This window comes from Pseudorca crassidens, chromosome 2 (genome assembly GCF_039906515.1).
Source record: "Pseudorca crassidens isolate mPseCra1 chromosome 2, mPseCra1.hap1, whole genome shotgun sequence".
Lineage (NCBI taxonomy): Eukaryota > Metazoa > Chordata > Mammalia > Artiodactyla > Delphinidae > Pseudorca > Pseudorca crassidens.
The window spans coordinates 74,012,795-74,020,968 of NC_090297.1; the positions used below are offsets into that span (position 1 = coordinate 74,012,795).

General features: G+C 40.9%; 1 pseudogene; it reads left to right on the forward strand.

Annotated features, from left to right (window-relative positions):
• Positions 1-372: 372 nt before the first annotated feature.
• On the forward strand, positions 373-929 carry LOC137210866 (large ribosomal subunit protein uL11-like; annotated as a pseudogene).
• The last annotated feature ends 7,245 nt before the right edge of the window (positions 930-8,174 follow it).

Consider the following 8,174-nt stretch of genomic DNA (forward strand, 5'->3'; position numbering starts at 1 on the left):
CCATGTACATGAAGACTCTGTAGTGCTACACAGCATGGATAGCTTTAAGGGGATCAATTCCACATTCTCAACTTTCATTTCTACACTTTCCTAAAACTTATCTGCCTGAGACCATGCTTGCAGCCTCTTTTCCATCCCTTTTTTACAATCGCCATTTTTCCACTTAAAAAAAGAGTGTCATTCCTCTCACAAATTCCACATCGTAGTATGGTGCATTCAACCCAGGTGCACAAAACATGGAAAATTAGAAGCCGGTGTTAGTGTTGAGAAAGGGAATGACTATGATGACTGGGGAACAAAAGTGTGACCTGCTAGTGCCCTAAAAAATTTTTAAATGGCTTTCATTCAGATTCGGCTTGAAGGAGGCCAAGGTGCAATTTTCTTTGGTCCTCTGAAATTCGGGTTTATCTGACACCAGCCACCTCACCATGTTGCCTAAGTTTGAGCCCAAGGAGATCAAATTTGTATACCTGAAGTGCACCAGTGGGGAAGTCTGTGCCGCGTCTCCCCTGGCCCCCAAGATTGGCCGCCTGGGTCTGTCTCCAAAAACGGTTGGTGATAACATTTCAAAGGCAACTGGGGATTGGAAGGGTCTGAGGACTACAGTGAAACTGACCATTCAGAACACACTGGCCCAGACTGAGGTGGTACCTTGTGACTCAGTCCTGATCATCGAAGCCTTCAAGGAACAACCAAAAGACAGAAAGAAGCAGAGAAACATTAAGCACAGTGGAACATCACTTTTGATGAGATCGTCAACATTGCCCAGCAGATGAGACACCAATCTTTAGCTAGAGAATACTCTGGAACCATTAAATAGATCCTGGGGACTGCCAGGTCTGTGGTCTCTGATGTGGATTGCCGTCATCCTCATGACATCATAGATGAATGACAACAAAAGTGGTGCGGTGGAATGCCCAGCTAGTTAAGAACTGCAAAGGAACATAATTCAATAAAGGGTCATTTGACAACCAATGGGAAGAAAAAAGAGTTTAAATGAGAGGTCATCACATGGTTTTTGTCATATAATTGAAAGGAGTTAAAGGAGTTGAGTAACACGGCTACAGCAAAAACCTTACATTCCCATCTACTTATTTTGTGAACAAAATGCTTCAGCATTTATAAGAACCTTGTCAAATGCATGAATAGAATTGGGGTGGAACTCAATCTCACTCTATGATATTCATCCGCAAATCCACTGGAAAAGAAAAAGTCCCCTCCATTTTGTTAACAGATGCATTTTCAATAAAATCATATTTTTATGTTTAAAAATGGTTGTCAATTTGTAATATAGCCACTGATCAATAGTGTACTACTAATAATTTTAGTAATAACTCCATCCAGAGACATAACTCCTAGGACCTTAGAGTTACCGGAAAGTAAAATTAGGTAAGTATGGAGTTGAAAAGAATGATGTAATGATCAATACAAAGTTTTCAAGCATGAAAATACACAATAAGATAGCATTCTGTGGGAGAAATGGAAATATGGAAATGAAATGGAAATGAAAATATGAGTTCAAGAAGAAGAAGGAACAATGTAGCTTTTCTGGCTGTTAAAGAAGAGGTAGGTTACATATATTTAAAATTAATAATGTTGGGCTTCCCTGCTGGTGCAGTGGTTGAGAGTCCGCCTGCCGATGCAGGGGACGCGGGCTCGTGCCCTGGTCTGGGAGGATCCCACATTCCGCAGAGCGGCTGGGTCCATGAGCCATGGCCGCTGAGCCTGAGCATCCGGAGCCTATGCTCCGCAACGGGAGAGGCCACAACAGTGAGAGTCCCGCGTACCGCAAAAAAAAAAAAAAAAAATTAATAATGTTGGGTAAAAAAGTACCGTGGGATTTAGATTCCTTGGGGTAACTTTTAAAAAGTGAGCTAACAGCTTTCTTTTAAAATATCATGAATTGCATGTAATACCCTGGAAATGATACTCTTTGCAAACTTATGTTGAAAAATTATAGATGGCAACATAAAAATATGGATGCAAGTTTTTCAGAATTCTTTCAGGGAGTTATGTGAGCAAAAAGTTTGAAGACCACTGATCTTGAAGCCCACAGCAGACCTCCCCAGGGTACTTAAAATCTGGCTCAAGTAATCGTTAACGCTACCACCTTACACATTAAAAACATGGCTGCTGTGTAAAATAAAATGCCCTTGGTCACTGCCCTGGATATTCAGCAAATGCTAACAAATGAGAACTGAATACATCACTTTGAGTTGACCCAGGCACTTTTCCCTGTGCTATTCTAGCATCTCTACAGAGAGCTACTGTGTGTAGCTATGTCCACCACACTGCGTGTGTTTCAGGAAAACAATAAAACAAAACACAGCTTTTAAGATAAACAAATGTGCCACAAGATTTTCCTGTGATTTCTCTGCAATATAAGCCTAGTCTATGAGGTCCTTAGAATACATGTTTTCCAAACCCAAATTTAGGACCCATGATCTGATATATGAAATTATCCTTTGGAGGTTAACTGGGCAGCTTTCTGGAAATCAGAAATTTCTTGAAAATCCAGAGACTCAGGTCAAAATAAGTAAGTATAATCCACATCACATCTGCTGTCCCAACGTGAAAGTTTTATAACTTATTCTAATGCCAAACTTGGACTCCAAAAAGCTTGGATTCTCATTTTATTCTGCTACCAATCCTTAATAAATCACCTCTCTGGGCCTCATTTTCTTCATCTGTAAAAGAAGCGGAATTGCTTACCTATCTTTTCTTTTCCTTCTGTGCAGAGATTTTTTTTCATTCATTAATTCAACAAGTCTTTACTGAGCACCTACCAGGTACTAGATTCAAAGGTGAATGAGACAAAGTAAGTCCCTTCCCTCACGGTGCTTCCAGGCTATGAGAATATTAAGACTGTTAACTTGTTTACAGATAAGTACAATGTAGACTGATAAATGCTGTAATAGAGTAATGTGGAAGGCATGATGATGCCTCAGTGGATGGAAGCATCAAGTTAGTGAAGACTTCATGGAGGATGAAACACTGAAATGTATCTCTTTTTTTGGTCCATTTGATGCTTTAAAAATTTTTAACTTTTCATTACTTTTAAAGATGTGGCAATACATCCATATAATATAAAATTCAAAATGTATAAAAGGGCATGCTCTGAAAAGTTTCCCTTTACGCTCCCCTCTCCAGGCCTGGTTTTCTTCTCGGAACAATCAGGACTACCAATTTCTTGTATATTCTTCCAAAGATTTTAATTATAGCTTAAAAGAATGAGTGCAAGATAATCAAGAGAAAAAGAGATGGAACCCTGAGACAAAGGGCACAGCAAGAGCTTGTGGTGGAGTTGGAGCCCTTGAGGCTGATGGGCAGGACAGGGTAGCTCTTTGAGGGCCCTTCCCATGCTAAGGAGTTTGGACTTGATCAGAACTGATGAGAAACTAAGGCAGGACAGAATCAGTAAGGATTGGAAAGGAGACCAACACAAGTTACTAAGGAAAAAGGATGAACAGCATTATTGGATCAGTTGAATTCCAATGGATTTAATTCCTGTTCTCGCCTAAGAATTGCCTGAGTCAAGTTCTAAGAATAATTAGAATTAATTATTCCCTCTACTGAAGCAGCCACCAGGGAACCCCATCTTGCCTTAGATGTTTATCTCAGTGACCTCAAGATATCTGTGCTTCCCAGGTCAAATTTCATCACTCATATCCTTATCCCCATACTGGTTTGTCATCAGAAAAATCCCCTGTAACCACACTCTTCTCTGAACAGTTCTAGTTCTGAGAGAAACCTGGCTTCCCCCTGAGGACACTGAATTCCCTGCAGCCCTCATGAGTGGTGGCCAGTTCTCTCTCACCTATCATGCACCACTGGGTCAGAAGGTAATCCAGGTGCTTGTCTCACTCCTCGTGGCCACTTCCAAGCCACTGTCTCTTTCTTGCCCTCCCCCATCAGCTGCTTTGAAGCTCATGCTATCAGACCGCACCTCCAGACCTTCTTGCTGTGTCTCCTCCTGTCTTCCCTGTCACTCCCACACATTCCTTGGAGATTTCAACACCAGGTTTACTGTGTTTCTCTCCTCCAGTCTCCTGTCATTATTCTTGGTGATTTCAATATCTACATGGCTGGTCCATCCAATCTCATGGCCTCTCTATTCCTCAATCCCTTTGCTTCCAGTGATCTTTTCTTCTGCCACTTCAGCCACCAACCCCCACTGTTATCCTTAGTTCTCGTCATTTATAATAACTGCATCCCCTCAATTATCTCAGTGTCAAGAATTTTACTTCTACATCCAGCTCATGCCCGAAGCTCAAAAAACTCTTCTACTCCACCAGGCACTTTGTTCATCTGACCCTACTGCCTTTCACTGATTATTTCCATCCCCCAGGCCCTCATTCCCTCCTTACCTAACTTAGATTCCATGGTCCTGCATTATAATTACTCCTTTAAATCTGCTCTTACCTCTTTTGACCCTTTATTGCTTCCATTATATTATCCTAAAAAAAAATCCCAACTCTGGGAATAGTCCTGTCCCTACCTGCTCTGTTCCTGCCCTTAAGAATCTAAATATCCCTCAAGAAAAAAAATGATCATGCTGACATCAGACCTTAAGTTGCCCCTTACTGCTGACTGACGATTCTTCTGCATATTCCTGGTCAATTTATTTGACTTTCCCAGGGCTATTTCATTCCTCAAAACTCCATCACCTTCCTCCTATTTCATCGACCATTCCTTGCAGACAAATGTAAGCAGCAGCAGAAACTCTCACCATCAAATCCTCCTGCTTCCTGCATCTGTCCCTTTATACCCTCTTTTCCTTCTGTTGCAATGGATGAGCGGCTCAGCCTCCTGCCTACCATCCCCTTCACTGGTGCACTGGATTCCAACCCCTCCTACTCCCATGGTTGCCTCCCTGCTTTCCTATATGTTCAAATTTTTTTCTCTCTATTGAGTCATTCTCATTAATGAACAAAAAACACTTTCCAAAATAATCCCCTCCTTGACTTCATATCTCCTCCAACTACCACCTCATTCTTCTGCTTCCCTTTACAGAAAAATTCCTTAAAAGAATTGTCTGTGCTCAGTGTCTCCACATCTTTACCTCCCTTTCCTTTTTGAATCGGCTTCTAATCAGGCTTACATTCAATCACTGAAACCTTTGCCAAGGTCACATTACCAAATCAGATAGTCATTTGTTCATCCTCATCTCCTCATCTTTCTCAGCCTCTGGACAGCATATAACACAGTTGAAACAATTTCTTCACTTGATTTCCTTACTCCAACAATCTCCTTTTTCCCCCTTTCCTCTTCTCACTTGCCATTCTTCTTGGTTTGCCTTGCTTATCCTTCTTTTTCTGACCTTTAAATCATGGAGTATATAGTAGACACACTCTAAGATGACCACCCCAGTAAGTCACGCCTTATATAACACACTCCCCTTGGGTGTGGGTGGAACCTGTGTCTAGTTTTTAGCCAGTAAAATATGCAACAGTGGTAACACTTTGTAGACATAATTAAGGTCCCAAATCAGTTGATTTTGAGTTGTCTAAAAGGGAGATTATCCTGACTGGGGCCTGGTTTAATCAGATGGAGACCCTTAGAAGGTCAGAGATTCTCTTTCCTTCTGACCTTGAGAAAGCAAGTCACCATGAGCTCACAGAAATAAATTCTGCCAACAAGTTTAGGAAACACGAAAGACCTTTCCCCAGGTGAGCCTCTAATGAGAACACGGCCCGGCTGACACCCAGATTGCAGCCTGTGGCCCCATTTAGCCACGCCTGGACTCCTGACCCATAGGAAGTATGAGTTAGTAAACGTGTGTCTTTGTAAGTCTCTAAGTTTGAGGTAATTTGTTATTGCAGCAGTATAAAATTAATACAGTGTGTTTCAGGACTGAGTCCCCAGGCACTCTTCTTTTGAACTTGATATTGACAAATGGTTTCCATCTTCTCTACCTATCTCATTCTAGTGAGGGTCCTGACTGCAGAGACCTAAAGAAAACACATTACCCAAACCTCTCTTGCAGGTAAATCTTGGATGCAAATTAAAATTCACTAATTAGATATACTAGTGTGAGATTTGAAAGGAGAAATGAGGCACAGGTAATTCTTGCTACTGCTTTGACTATTTGCAAACATGGTTTGAGGATGACAGTGTTGAGTCTCTAGTTTGTGGATATTGTGAGGTAGTTGCAGTGGTAGCACTGACTGGACTCAGCTTTCCAATATCTAAGCACCAGTTTCCAGTTGTTTTTAAGAGGAAGTTATGGTGACTGCAGAGACCAGAATCCACATCCCACTGTCTAGCCAATTGTGCAGTGATGGCAGCAACTCCTGATCCCAGTTTCCTGGTCCTTAACCTGCAGCTATGACTGTGTATTTTTCATCCATTCAACAAATACTATTGAGTTCCTACTAATGTGCCAGGTACTAATCTAGATGCTGAGAACACATCAGTAAACAAACGGACCAAATCACTTCCTTGATAGAGCTTACACTCTAGTGACTTCAGTAGTTTCAATGGAAGCTTCCTGATTCTCCACTTTCTTAATTGTGATAAGTTCAGGACTTTGGGTGACTAGCAACCCAGCTGCATGCAGGGATCCCTGTGTCATCTGTTGCCCATCAAAGTTTCAACCAGTGATGCTTTCAGGCTACAGCACTTAGCTGTGGGGTAGTGGTGGCAGGCATTCTTTACCCTGTGTGCCTGCACCACTGGCACCCAGGGCAGTCACCCCATCTCCTTTTCAGGTTCCATACCATATGTCATGCAGGGCTCTGGGGGTGGCCATGTCTCTCATCTGAGGGCTTTGAGATCGTTGCTCTGCAAAGCCACTGGAGCCTTTTGCTCATGTCCTCTCTTATTTCAATTGATATGGTGATGTTGTGCTCTTCTAAGTCAATCTTAAGCCATGCTACACAAGGGACATACACTCTTTGTGAAGATGGGATCACTATTACCTTCTCTCCCATGGGCCCACTGCCTATCCCTCAGTGGATGGAGGTATGTGGATGTAGGGATATGGTCAATATGGAAAGAGATCACATGCTTTGAATGGATTGATTGTGAGGGATTGTGGCCTAAAGAATTAAATAACTGATGTGGTTGGAAGATGTACTGTTCTATGTTAATGCTATAACATTATAAATGGTAACTTTAATTGGAACAGAAAACAAATGATCCATCACTGCACACTCTGGATAAGGCTTGCATTGTGGTCATCACCAGTGAAACACAGTAACCACCTCTAAGAGAATCATTGGAAGCCAGTATTCATGAATGGCACCATGGATGGTGCATCCTCATGAGTAATGGTGAAACCAGCATTAAATAAATGATATTACAGAATTTTCAAGAATATCTGTATTCTTTCGATATAAATGAGATTCTAAAGAGCCATGGCAGTATAAGCAATAAGAATATTGGCTACATTTTTACAAATGTTTATGATATTAGTGAGGAACAGTGCATTTGACAATAAAGTCGAAGAGGAGATTCTTGAACAGAAGAGATGGTGTCTGGATACTACAAAGACTCTTCATATAAACTGGCTGGACAAAAAAACAAATACGAAAGTGCCTCTTCCTATCCAGTATTCTATTTTATTTTTTTTAAGTTTTATTGAAGTATAGTTGATTTACAACGTTGTGTTAATTTCTTCTGTACATCAAAGTGACTCAGTTATACATATATGTGTATATGTCTATATTCTTTTTCATATTCTTTTCCATTATGGTTTGTCGCAAGATACTGAATATAGTTCCCTGTGCTATACTATAGGACATTGTTGCTTATCCATCCTATATATAATAGTTTGCCTCTGCTAATCCCAAACTCCCAATCCTTCCCTCCCCTACCCCCCCACCCCTTGGCAACCACAAATCAGTTCTCTATATCTGTGAGTCTCTTTTTGTTTCATAGATATGTTGATTTGTGTCATATTCTAGATTCCACATATAAGTGATATCATATGGTATTTATCTTTTTCTTACTTTGCTTAGTACGATAATCTCTAGGTCCATCCATGTTGCTGCAAATGGCATTATTCCATTCTTTTTGATGGTGAGTAATATTCCATTGTATATATGTACCACATCTTCTTTATCCGTTCATTTGTCAATGGACATTTAAGTTGTTTCCATGTCTTGACTATTGTAAATAGTGCTGCTATGAACATAGGGTTTTTTGTTGTTGCTGTTGTTTAAATTTTATTG